General features: G+C 41.7%; 1 protein-coding gene across 5 annotated transcripts in view; it reads right to left on the minus strand.

Annotated features, from left to right (window-relative positions):
• The window catches only part of APBA1 (amyloid beta precursor protein binding family A member 1), a 190,146-nt gene that overhangs the window by 111,791 nt on the left and 64,637 nt on the right, over positions 1-13,718 (minus strand). The gene's annotated exons all lie outside the window — the stretch shown is intronic.

The raw sequence follows: 13,718 nt of genomic DNA on the forward strand, positions 1-13,718 counted from the left end.
AGGGATCAACCATTTCCACGCAGAAGAAACATGATTGGAGTGGGCTCTGGGAGATGAGCAGACATCTGCTAGACAGAGAAGGGTGTTCCCCAGAGAGAAAATCGCACCTACAAAGGGGAAGGCCAAGCTTCTTCCAGCACTAAGGAAATTCCTGCCACACCCGCCCACCCACCCACCACATAGTCATTCATTGAATCCAAGTTGTTAATCTTTTGAGTTTTCAACATTCTTTATTAACCTCCAATCCCGGATTTGGAATCCATCCTCCAGTGTCAGTCTGACCAGGGCAGTGATTCTAACTGATGGGCCTGTCAGAATGAGCTGCAGACCACATGAGGGTTCTCAACATCCTGTATGTGGGACTCCCTGCACGGCTTGCCATCATCCTGAGCATCTCTGCCCCATGAGCCTGTGTGAGGTGGGGTTTGGGGAGGGGACGAGCTGCATTCCTCAGAGCTCAGGAGGCAGGAGAATCAATGGAGACCTTGGGCTTGTGCTGAGAGCCCCGAGAAGGCTGGCCTGCCCTGGCTGTGCCTCCCTCTCCTTTCCCGACTTCATCTCCTTCAGAAAATCGCTCCTTCTACCCTCACTCCCAACAATACATTTATACGTTTTGCCAAAAGTGCTTAACTACCACACTGAGTAAGAGAATTCTACATGCCACAGCCGCTCTACACTCCCGTGCAGGATGAGCAACCAGACTGTCTGCGTGGGACCCAACACAGGAATGTGTTCCGCTTCCAAAGGAGCCGCGGGCGCCACTGGGATTCCCTGAGAATGTCTCACGTACCTAAGTGACAGTTCTCCTTTCTCAAAGCTCCTAATCAGAGTCCGCCTGTGATTACACTTCAGCAAAGGAGGAAAAAACACCTCATGGAAGATCCAGAGCTTTCTTTTAGCTTTTGGGTGAGTCACTCGCCTTTGAAAGTTTAAATTTGGGGCAGAATAATCTAGCTAGGAAGTCTGCATTTTCGGGCTTTAATATGTTACTCGACATTGAGGAAAACGAATTACATAGAAAGAAAGCCAGAATGTGCTCATTATGTCACTTGTAGTCAACAGAAAGGGAACCTGCCTTCCCCCATGACTTTTTCTGGTCACCTGTATTAGAATTTTAAGTATATCTGCACTTCCTCCAGTGCCCTCTCGTTTTCAACCAGCAACAGAACAGATCATATAAAACACGTAAATGGCATTTATCTAAGTACTTTGTGATACAGTCATCGGAGGTTCTCTATAAACAAATCCGCTAATCCTTTGGAAGGTAACAGAGTGTAGTGGTCAAGAGTGAGCTCTGCCATTTAATAGCTATGTGTGTTCAAGGTGCTATGCCTGTTTCCTCATGGGTAAAAGTGTGATATTAACAGTGCCTACATTACAGAATTTTTGTAAGGACTAAAAGAAATAAAGGGTAAAGTGTTTAGGATAGAGTCTGGCAGGCAGCAAGCAATGCAATGACAGTTGCTCGACTACTTCCCGCTAAGCATGTTGAAGGTACATGTGGGCCAGGGTAGAAGAACTGGACTTTCCAGGAAGGTTTGATCTCTACAACCTGACGTGTCTCCAAAGTCTAGCTATGGAAAAGGATGCTTACAGCTAAAAGAGGACAAACAGGAAAGAGAAAATATCGAACCATTCCCTACTCTACCACTTAGCTATGGAACAGGCATCCTGTTCCAGAGGTGCCTTCCCCGCGAAAAGGAAAGTTAACTGGGTCACCTTTCCGTGGAGACTTTTTGCATTCAGGTGTGGCTTAAAACACAACACCACCACCACCACACCATATCACTCCCTCCACAGTGGACAAGTATTTCTAGAATAGGAGGTTTTCGTAGAAGAGATGAAAGACAAGCAGAATTTGCCAAGTGCTAAGGCTATGTGAGAGGATGAGGAAGTGTGCTACATGGGTATCCCTCTCTCTGCATGGTTCTCAACTAGGGATGATTTTGTCCTCCCCCCATTTCCCAATGACGTTTGTCAATATCTGGAGACATTTTTGATTGTCACAAGTGCGTGTGTGTTGGCGTATTATTGGTATCTAGTGGGTAGAGTCCAGGGATGCTGTCAAACATTCTACAATGCACAGGACAAACTCCCATACAAAGAATTACATCGCCCAAAATGTCAATAGTGCCGAGATTAAGAAACCCTGAAAAAAAATTTACATTTATTTCTATTATTATTGAGGGTGATTGAGGCAACACTAAAAATTTCTACTCACATGAAGAAACAGAAAGCTTTGTCTGCAAGACTTAACATTCTCATCACATGAAACTCTGCTGTAGAGATGGATACCAGGCTTACAATGGGGATAAAAAACCATCCTACTTTCTTCTGGAATAACACTAATTCAAAAGTGGCCAAGAAACTCACTAGAGTCTTTTTTTCTTCCTGGGCAGATAAGAACAGCCTGGATCAAGCTCCAGAAATAATTAAATCAAATTGCCAGGCAAGCAATCTTCATTGTGGGTGAATGACACTAAATTCTTGTTCCTCTGCCAGGTAGGTCAGAATTAAGAGTGAGGTATAAATGTATTCTATGATAGAGAATCAGAGAATATTAATCAGGGTTCTTGAGAAGGCACTTACCTCATTGCCTCTCCTTCTAGCAAGAAGGGGGTGGTGCAGGTGTCATTCAGACTAATGGGAACCTGTCCAGGTTTTGGGACCTCAAGGCTCCTTAGCACATTTTACTAAGGATCATTTGCTTTATGAAAAGGAAACATTAAATATAAAATGTATTGAGTGCCCACCATGTGCCAGGAAGTGAACACAAATGAGAGTGAGACCCAACCCTTGACCTCTAAGTGGCTCATAATGGAAAGAGGCACAATGAAAGGACAGGTCATGTCAGAGGGCACCAGTTCAAAGTGCAAAGAATCCAGAGAAAATGCAAAAGAGTCATGATCTGGGGGTAGTTAAAGGAAGGCATCCTAAAATGCAGATATCTTCCTTGGGATTGAACGGTGAAGAATGTTTCCCAGATGTATTTGATGGGGGTAGGGGAGGTGGCTGTGCAAAGGCACCGAGGTGGCAAATGGCCCCGCGTGTTCAGGAGGCTCAACACACTGGATTTCTGGAGCTGAAAGAGTGTACCGGTGTCAGGGAAGGAGCTACTTTGGGGGATATTGCTGGAAATACAGGCTGAGGCCTAACAAATAAATACAATTTTGATGGTATGAAGTTAAGTTTTCTCATTGTCATATTGGATTATTTCAGACAGTTTATAATATTATAACCTATCCTTAGTCTTAAACTCCAAATGACTTCCCAAAGATATTTTGGTCCCCTTTCAGCATCTCTTTTTGACTGACATTTAGAGATTTATAAACAGATATACTGTATGAGAGAATGGTTTCCTAAAAGAGCACTAAGTAAATTCTTTTGTAATAGAAAAAGACCCATCTTCTAATCAGTTTGTAGCTCTTTCAAGAAGTTTTGGAGATGCTTTGATAGAGCAGCCCCCCCTTTCACTTTTTTCCCATTACCTTTTACCTAACTAATTATATCCTCGCTGTTAGAGGCTAGATTCTGTATTTCTCTCCCTCCCTAGCGGGCTAGGTGCCATATATAAACATGAACAGGAGATAAATTAAATAACATTTCACTCTCCGAGCCATGGATTGCCAGACCCTCTGATTAGAATCTCAGTTTTCCGTCTTGGTGTGTTTGTGACTATGTTAAGAAACAAAACAAAACAAAACATTAGACTCAATAAATCAACATGAACAATATCCGCCTAATACAACATGTCTCTTTTGGGTTTTATTACTTTTTATACTGAGAAAGTAATTCTCTGGCCCTCGGGTGGGAGCGAGACCATGGACGCTATAAGGCGGTCTTCGAGCACCCCACTGAAAGCACAATTCCCCACCGTTTTGTGGCCACACTGCCCTAGTTACACTGTGTTTTCAAAAGGGGCAACATTGAAAGGGCATTGTTAAGGATTTCTCTATTTCTTCCCCTCCTCCTTTCTCCAAACCCAAACCCAGGACTGGATGTCAAACCAAAGCACAATTTTATTATGAATTGGTGATTTTGTCAACTGTAAAATGATGAAAAAATTTTTCATTGTTGAATGAATTAATGCCAAGAGTTGAAAAAAAATTTTTTTAAACTAAGTCATGAAAGTAACCACATTAGAGAAAATAAAAGGAGAAACAGTCCATAACCCTGGCATTATTCATCGGTTTTCTTATGCCAGTTTTACAAGGCTGTAACCACAAAGTCCACACGATTTTGTGTTCTTGTCTTTTATCCATTTAAATAATTACTTGTCTATAAAATGAATTATACAGTTATTAAAATGTGTGCTTTCTGCACAGGAAAATGTTTTTAAAGGCATGCATGGGAAAATGTTTTTAAAATAATGTTAAATAATAAATACAAATACAAAACCATAAGGTCTGACAAATAAGTTAGCGAACTTGTTGCAAGGATGTTGCTAAACTTTTTTGATATCAGAGGGATTATTCATTATGAATTTGTACCAACTGGACAAACAGTTAACCAAGGTTACTATTTGGAAGTGCTGAAAAGCCTGCATGAAAAAGTTAGACGACCTGAACTTTTCGCCAACAATTCATGGCTCTTGCATCAGGACAATGCACCAGCTCACACGGCACTGTCTGTGAGGGAGTTTTTAGCCAGTAAACAAATAACTGTATTGGAACACCCTCCCTACTCACCTGATCTGGCCCCCAATGACTTATTTCTTTACTCGAAGATAAAGGAAATATTGAAAGGAAGACATTTGGATGACATTCAGGACATCAAGGGTAATATGACGACAGCTCTGATGGCCATTCCAGAAAAAGTCCCAAAATTGTTTTGAAGGATGGACTAGGCACTGGTATCAGTGCATAGCTTCCCAAGGGGAATACTTCGAAGGTGACCATAGTGATATTCAGCAATGAGGTATGCAGCACATTTTCTATGATGAGTTCGCGAACTTAATTGTCAGACATTCATACATATGTGTTATCAATCACATTTTCTTTGTCCATTCATCCATCCCATTTAGATTGTTTCTATGTCTTGGCTATTGCAAATAATGATGCAATGAACATGGGAATGCAGATATCTCTTTGAGATAATGACTTAATTTCCTTTAGATATACACCCAGAAGCAGGATTGCTGGATCATATGGTGATTTTCTGAGGAACCTCCACACTGTTTTCCATAATGGCTGCACCAATTTACATTCCCACCAACAGTTCACCAGGGTTTCCTTTTCTCCATACCCTTGCCAGCACTTGCTATCTCATCTTTTTGATAATAACCATTCTGACAGGTATGAGGTGGCCTCTCACTGTGGTTTTGATTTGCATTTCCCTGATGATAAGTGGTGTTGCGTACCTTTTCATGTATCTGTTGACCACTTGTATGTCTTCTTTGGGAAAATATCTATTGAAGTCCTTCGCCCATTTTTAAATCAGATTATTCATTTATTTTTGGCTATCGAGTTGTAGGAAAGTTCTGAGCTTGCTCAAGTTTGTAAATCATTACATTAGAACGTCATCTTTTTCTAGCTGTAATACAGTGATTGCCTCCCCAACCACATAGTTTCCTTTCTTTCAATTTTACAGCAACATATTTGCTTTTATGCACCTTTTCTTCACTGACAACATCACTTGTTTCATGCTGAATTGAAAATGTTGGTCAGGAGAATAGACCCAGTTTAAGAAATTTAAAAAAATTTTCAAGTCTCTATGTATATGAGTATAGATAGCGTGCCGCAAAGCAAATTAATTTATTGATCTCTTATTGAAACTCTGGCGAAAGGGATCATGTGAGGTTTCTAGGGAGCTAAAGTTTAAACAGTGTAAAAGGTCATGATAATTCTTTGCACTTAGTGTCATGGTTTACTCCTAGTTTAGGTAAATATGAAAAACATTTGTAAGAACGTCCAGATAATTTTGAGTAAAAAATAAACTGAGTCTAACTGAAGAAAATACCAAATCATTCTTAGCAGACATGGTACACAGACACGGCAACAGCTGGGAAAGTGACATGGGCTGAGGGATGGTTGGGAAGCCCTGGCCAGGGCCTATAAAACCCAGGTGGTTTTCTGATTTTCTCACGAGGGCCCACTCCAGTATACCCAACACACAAAGTGAACAGTATCCCTCAAAACCATCATAAAATAGATGGCCAAGGGAGAAGGCTTCGGAAAGGAGATTGGAGGGTTTACAATTCAGGACCACGGAGACGAGGCAAATGAGGAGTCATGGTCAGCTCGTGAGTGAAGAAATCACATGAGGAAAATGTAACTCCAATGAAATTATTTTAAAGACATGATTATCATTATTATGAAAACTTAGTACCACTTGACACAAATGGAATCGACCATGAAAATATATGAATAATAAAGAATGTTCATCTTTAGCCACTTGAAATTCTCTGGCTGGCTAACCACAGTTGAGGAAACTTTAATTTAAACTCTTCACATTTTAGATGACGAGAATAAGGTCTAGAGGGTTAAATGACTTGCCGAAGGTTACACAGTGGAACCCACGTCTCTGAAATTCTTCACCACGGCAACCCCAGGGTGGCAGCAATCCAGGCAATCACCAAAACTGGCCCAGCTGGAGAAATCTTTTTGTCCCAAATGACTCTGCAAACACTCTCTCTGTAGCTCTTAGTGGATCTAAAGTAAAGTGTCTCAGATTTGCTGTGCTGAAGGTAACTGTTAAAGGAGTCTAGAGGCAAATTAGAAAACATCGATTGCACTTTCTTCCTCTGGAGTGAGAAATTAAATCAACCAAGCAAAATTTGAATATCTCAGCGGCAGTGTCAGGGGACCCCCTAGTAAGGCCCAACACAGCATGAGAAGCAGAGAGGCAGCCCTGTACAGTGAAACACGGAATCCAACCACTGCATTTTCCCTAGGTCCCCACAGAGCCTACCGCTCTGAGCCAGAGCCACCTGGCCACATAGTGGTTTTCTTTGTGAGCATGTGCTGAATCCTATGGGAAGCCGAGGGCATCTGAGGTCAAGATGTTACTCATCTTTTGAGACTCAATTCACATGCCATCCCCTGCCTGAGGTTTTTCTGAGTCTTCTCACCTTCATTGATTTCTCCTTTCTCTAAATTTTACCTAGAATTTTTGGATAGAAGGGGCTTTGGGATGGCAATTGGGGTGAAAATAAACACATTGATTTTATTTCGTTTATATGCTTTAAATAAGAAATTGCAGTTTCTAAAAGTACTTTTATTCACACTTTACAAAGATTGAGAAATCAATTGCCTATAACTGGGGCTAGTATTATATAGAAGATGTGGTGGATTTTATGGGAGCAGGGAGTCCCCTCTCCTGGCCACGACTGGCACCTTCTCTGATTCCCCTTCTAGGCTTTAGACAGAGTCTAGTTCAGCACCCACAGTGTGTCTGCTACCATAGGATATCTGCATGTCAACAAATGCAATTGTACCAGAACTTCACAGAAAGTGTACAGCTCCACGAGGACAGGGACCGTCTGTATACACCATTACACCCAGCACCTAGTACCACACTAGCATGTTAGGTACGACATATTTGTTGGATGGATGGATGGATGAATCAGTGAATGAATGAGAAACCTTGGGCTGTCAAAAACTACTTTATAGAAAGTCATTCTTTCAATGGGCAAAAGAGGACTAAGACAGAGTTCTAGCAATAACTGAGTTCTATTTCCTACAGAGATTCTCAATAAGCTTTTAGTACACAAAAGGTACAGCTAAAAAACAAAAGTCCCAAACATCACTAAGAAAATTCAGTAATTTGTTAACATGCAGCTAAATATTAAGGATCTCCCTCCCCACCACCTCCTACCCATCCTGCTGGGACCAGCCTCCGCCCAGCATAATCGACACATTGTAGCATAATTGACACATTGTGGCCATAATGTACGAAGCCACGTGAAGCAAAGCCACGTGAAGAGTGCCACTGGGCACGGAGCACCCTTTTCTTTTTTTTCCTAGGGGTGGTACTAATTCCTGAGTCAGATTGGGTCATCAGAGGCCACGTGAGGGATACCACGTTCCCCAGTTTATGGGCTCTCCTAGACCAACTCCAACTACAAGAGAAGTATCTGTATTTTTCTGTTGCATTTATTTACTTATTTTACCAGTCTAATTTCTCAATGAGAGTACAAAAGCAGGGGCTATGTTTTATAATCATCTATGTAGTAGTAAAATAATTTTTCATCCTCCCAATAAAGCGATGTTGGTATTAGCCCTGTGTTACTGCTGAGGATTTTGCGATTTTGAAAGTTAATTTGGCTGAGCTCACACAGCTACTAAGGGAACAGGGTGGAGAATCCAAGCCAGACATGACGACCTAGCCAATTCTGTTAAGCATCTTGCCAAACCTGTCGGGTGCTCCCAGAATAGTAGGAGGTCTCCATTAGTGCATGTTACCTGAGTCCCGTAAAATACATGATAATTGAAATGAGAAGGAAAAGGAGAAGTAAGCCAGTGGGGTCGGGGGAGGAAGGAAAGGACAATAAAACAGGGAAAAGCCAATTTGGGAGTAGATCTAATTTGATTTTTGCTCGTTCTATCCCACTTCTCAAGAGCCAATTAGCTACACACTGGTTTTTACAGTAGTACACACTTGACTGTATCGGCCAGCCTCTGACCCAGAGCTGGGCTCTCTGGAGTCCCAAATGGAGTTTCTTTTTTGTTTTCACTTCCTTAAAAAACACATAACCACATGTGCCTCGGGGAACCATTCTCAAAAAACCTTTACTGGGCAGCGAATACAGCCAAGCACAAGTGAGGAGATGGGAAGCTGGGTTCTCTGTTTCTGAGAAACTGATTTTAAATACCCAGATGGCACATGGGCGTTATCTTGCCTGCCAAACCCCAGTAATTGATTGTGGCTGCCAGGACCCTTATGCTGTGGATTCTGAGCCTGAATCCGGGCTGAATGGGTCACTGTTGTTGGTTAGCAATGTCAGCCAAGGGCACACAGTGGAGAAGCTTCTAGCACCGTGCCTATACTGAGTATATACTAAACAAATATTGTTTCCTTTCCCTTAAATTAAGCCCTAGCAACCTTCATATTGACCAAAGGCACCAGAGCTCAACCTTTTGCTTACCCAGACGGACCGCAGGACAGATACTAGGCATGGAGAAAGGAAGATGGACTTTACCTGATGGATAAAAATCAATATGCCAGTGGTCATGACCAACCCTTCTGACCTCTGTCAACAAAACCTATTGGCAGCGATTAGTATCCTATTATTGTAGCAAAGCCCTAAATTTCTCCTCATAGTGGTTTGATATTATCTGATTGGCTAGAACGCTCAGTGAAGTTCGATTATGGCACAGTTATTTTTTGCCCTAGGAAACGTGCTGACAGGCCTCCTTTGAAAAACCAAAAGCATGAAATGTTTTTCACTCCCCTGAATGGCGTTCCATGTTCCACGCCACACATGCTGATTGGGCCTACAGAACCCTGTGGACTGTCTGAAGTACCTTCCGCTTCCCACTGCATAAACTTCACATGTCCCTCTCCGTGTCACCTTAGCAGCACCACGGGGGTGTTCTCAAACGGTTAAATAAAATGAACACCCATTAGGAGCTGAATAGTTCTCCCTAAGCTGGAGAGCTGAATTGCTTTTCCAGACTCCCGATAGGGATTCTGACCTGGATCCATCCTGACAGGTCTCTGTGAGCCTCTGATAGCTTATATAATTGATAGTTGCTCATTTCCTGAGCAGTAGGTGACAGAGATCAAAGATGGCCCCAATCAGTGACAACCACTGAACCGCCCTGCAAACGGCATCATCTCCAGCACCCTTTTCTGGCATTCTAATTTCCTGGTACATATGACCTAAATCAAATTCAGGCTCACAATAGGCCACATAAATGGTATCAGTCAAAGGAAGAGTGTCAAAATACATTTTTCCCTCACCCTGTCCCACAATTTCCTCACCTCGGGATTATACGTTAACATGACCATGGTTATTATTTCTGTTGCAAGTAAAAATAAGATCAGCCAGTTGGATTCACTGAGGAAACATCCCTGACATTTACCTTAGTGCTTCCAGAAAGCTTAGCTTACCACACTTCTCCGAGGATAAGATAAAAAAAAAAAAAAAAAAGAAAAAAAAAAAGAAAGAATCCTGACTCCTTCAAAGAACTTACATGAAGCAAGGGGACAAATCATTTTGTTAGGAAAATATACTGTCTTTAGGTGTGTGTGTGTGTGTGTGTGTGTGTGTGTGTGTGTGTGTGTCTGACTGCATGGAACTTCCACACTTCAAGTACTCTCATATTTTGCCATTTGAAGTCTGGTTTCTGAACAAGAAGGCAGAGACATGACCAGCTTAGTACAATTCCCAGCACACAGTAGGCACTCAACTAAATATTTAATGAATGGAGGAAGGCCTCTGCAGCAAGAATATTCCTTATTGACAAGGTTCTAGGAAATAAGCAGGTGGAGAAAGGACGATTGCCCCGGGGCAGCAGAGCTGAATGCACATCCCACCTCTTACTTCCCAGTGGGGGTCCTGTCACCTCACCCACTGAGACTTAGTTTCCTTGAGGGTAATTTGAGGGTAAGGACAAGAGTTTGGCTTCTCTCTCAGAAATGTTGATCTGCAAAATAGGGACGCAGCTGGGGAAGGGTCTAGTTGATTGATAAAAGGAGTCCTGGCTTGAGGGCCAACACTAGGTGTCTTTGTGGGACTAAACTAGCTTTTCAATACAGATAAAATGCGCTAGAGCTCTGTGTGACTCTTACAAAAGGTCTGAGCCCCTCCCTTTAATCATTATCAAGCTATTTACACAAGAGGGAAAGAAGCTGCATTTTTAGCCAACAGGCTCCTATGCTAAGTGCCCTTGGGCATCTAACCTAGCACCTAACTGTTTTCTCACTTAACCTGTCAGATACAAAGTAAGACAAACCAACAGTGGGAGGCTCTTTAATAGCTAAGTTCCACTTTTAGATACTACAGGAGTCCAAACAAAGAAGTGAAATATTTTGCTATTGTTGTTGTTAATCATGGTAAGAACATTTAATATGAGATCTACCCTCCTAAAAAAATTTTAAGTGCACCAAAGGAAGTGAAATCGTGTACTTTCCAACTTGCTTCTAGTGCAGTTAAATAGCCCGCCCACTGTCAGCACTGGGTGCTCTCTACCTTCCATAATCAGACAATGAGCGGGTGATGCATCAACCCATCAAACTAAACCGCAGACTTTGACATAAAGAAACATGTAAACTGGGGATTTTTGCCGATTTTAAGCAAGCGCCAGTCACTCTCCTTGGGCTCCTGTTGCTTCCTGTCCTATCTCTCCAGTCTCCTCTACTCAGTTCCCCTATGAGAAAATGGGGCAAATACTACTGATAAGTCCTGTTCTCTCCTTTGACATTCTCTCCACTTCTACTCTATTGGCTTTTTCTTCCCAGTCAGACTATTCCCACTTTGGCCTCACTTCACCAGCCCCAGCATTAGGGGCTCCTTCTTCTAATTGGGGACTTAGCCCCCACCCCACACACTTCCCAAATTTCCCGCCTTAGCTTGCTCCCTTGGCTCTTAGCTATGGAAGTGAGTTAAGATCCATGCAAGCTAGAGTCTGTCATGTTCACGTACCACCGATCTTATGTAGGCTCACAATATACATTTGCTGGATGAGTGAAGGAAGCAAATGAATGAAGACACATATAACCAGCCTGTATAGAAATCCTGGGTGTTAATGGTTTTGACAACTGGGATTTATTTTAAATCTATTAGTGCACTACAAAATTACCCTTCATCAATCAGGCACTGTTCTTAAGAACTCTATCTTAGTGCCTGTATCTCAAGTAATTATACTGAAATGGTGGTATTAGAGCTAGCTCAAGAAAATTACCCAACAAATGAATGGGATTTAAAGAAAAAAAATCATCTTAAAAGAGATTTCTAATTACACAGTTTAAAAAAATTACCAGGGTTTCCATCCTGACTACGCCCTGTATTTCATAAAAAGCCTTAGATAGCAGCAGATTTCATGACCAACTGATATCCTCTCACCAACGTTATAATGTGTGGTATTGTGTACTCATTAAAAGCATTGGCTCTGTAGCTCGTGCTAGTCAGCTGGGGGACTGAGGCACGTACTTATCCTCTCCAGGCTTCCACCTCTTCTTCTCCCAAATGTGGATAACAATACCTAATTTCAAGGGATGTGGTGAGGATTCAAGGGCATAATCCACGTGAAGTGCTTTGCACAATGTCCAACACATAATGAGCAATGAATAAGTGTCAGCCATTTTCTTTCTGCTTGTAAAATGCTTTTCTATGAGGTCAGTTGAAGAATGGCTAAGATTTGCCATCTTGCCAGCAGTGAGTCACATTCCCTTCTTGTGTGTTTGCTAAATAAACGTTATTTAATGTCACTGGTTCTCCTCTCCCAACTTCTGCCTGGGAAAAATACGGACCAACCCCAAATAAAAATCTAATGACGTGTGTGTGTGTGTGTGTGTGTGTGTGTGTGTACACATTTACACACATATATAAAATAACATGTGTGTAGATATATATAAAGCATATAGATCCATGTTGGCACCTCTACAATACTATGAGATCCTAGAAGGTGGCAGATGAAAATGGCGGACACCTGTTGGGTGCTTACCATGTGGCGGCCACTGCTTTAAGCGCTCTGCATGTACTAACCCATTTGATCTGCACAAGAAGCCTATGATCCAGTCAACATGTGTTATTTATCCTCTGTTCACTTAGTAACTGAAGACCTATGTGATGTTTACCAATGTGCCATTACAGGCTGTATAGTCTAGTGGTAAAGAATGCTCCTGGCTCCTCTATTTATTAGCAGCATAACTTTAGGCAAGTTACGAAACCTCTTTGTACCCCAATTTCTCCATATACAAAATGGGGACTAACGACAACCACCACCACACAAGCAATTGTTATAAAGATGAACTGACACATGTAAACGGCCTTAGAATAGTGCTAAGCACACAGTACACATTTGGTAAATTTTAGCAAGCCTTACCATGAGTCCATTTTGAGAAAGAAATAATACCCTTTCTATGAAGTAAAATCCATCTCATTGGTTATAAATACAAACAAGCAAAGCTCACTTTTCTTCTCTTGGAAAATGAGAAAAAATGGCTCAATGTTTGAATTGACATAAAAGCCTGAAATACTGTTGGAGTAGCCAGGAAAACAAAAGAATGGTCATTTATTGTCACCTACGATATCCTTTGATAATTAGCTGAAACTTGTGAATGATCTCATTTGGGTACAACACATCTATGAACAGAACTGAGCTAGCCAAACCCATTAGAAGGGCATTTATTCACCTTTGTTCACGCCACAAACATGTTGAGCATTTACTTTGTGACAGACACTGACCTAGGCACCAGGGGATCCAGTAGTGAACAAAACAAAGTCCCTGCCCTTGGGAGTTTGCAGTCTTTTAGGTGAGATAGGCAGTAAACAGATATACACATCACATGTCAGGTAGTGATAATATCATATCTGATTAATAAACTTGCATTTGCAAAATTATCTGCTCCTTAAAATATTAAAAGCGGAGGAGAAAATTTTAAAGATAAAACAGTTGCTGAACCGATGAAGCTGATTAGACAACAGCTACATCTTCATCTGAATGAAGAGTGTCTGATTATCTGTATCTTTGCAGTTAGGTCAGCTGACTCAGCTACTTGACTCCACCCTCTGCCAGGGTCCTCTGAATGAAAGCAGAAGCGGTGAAGAGAAG

This window comes from Rhinolophus sinicus, linkage group LG04 (genome assembly GCF_036562045.2).
Source record: "Rhinolophus sinicus isolate RSC01 linkage group LG04, ASM3656204v1, whole genome shotgun sequence".
NCBI lineage: Eukaryota > Metazoa > Chordata > Mammalia > Chiroptera > Rhinolophidae > Rhinolophus > Rhinolophus sinicus.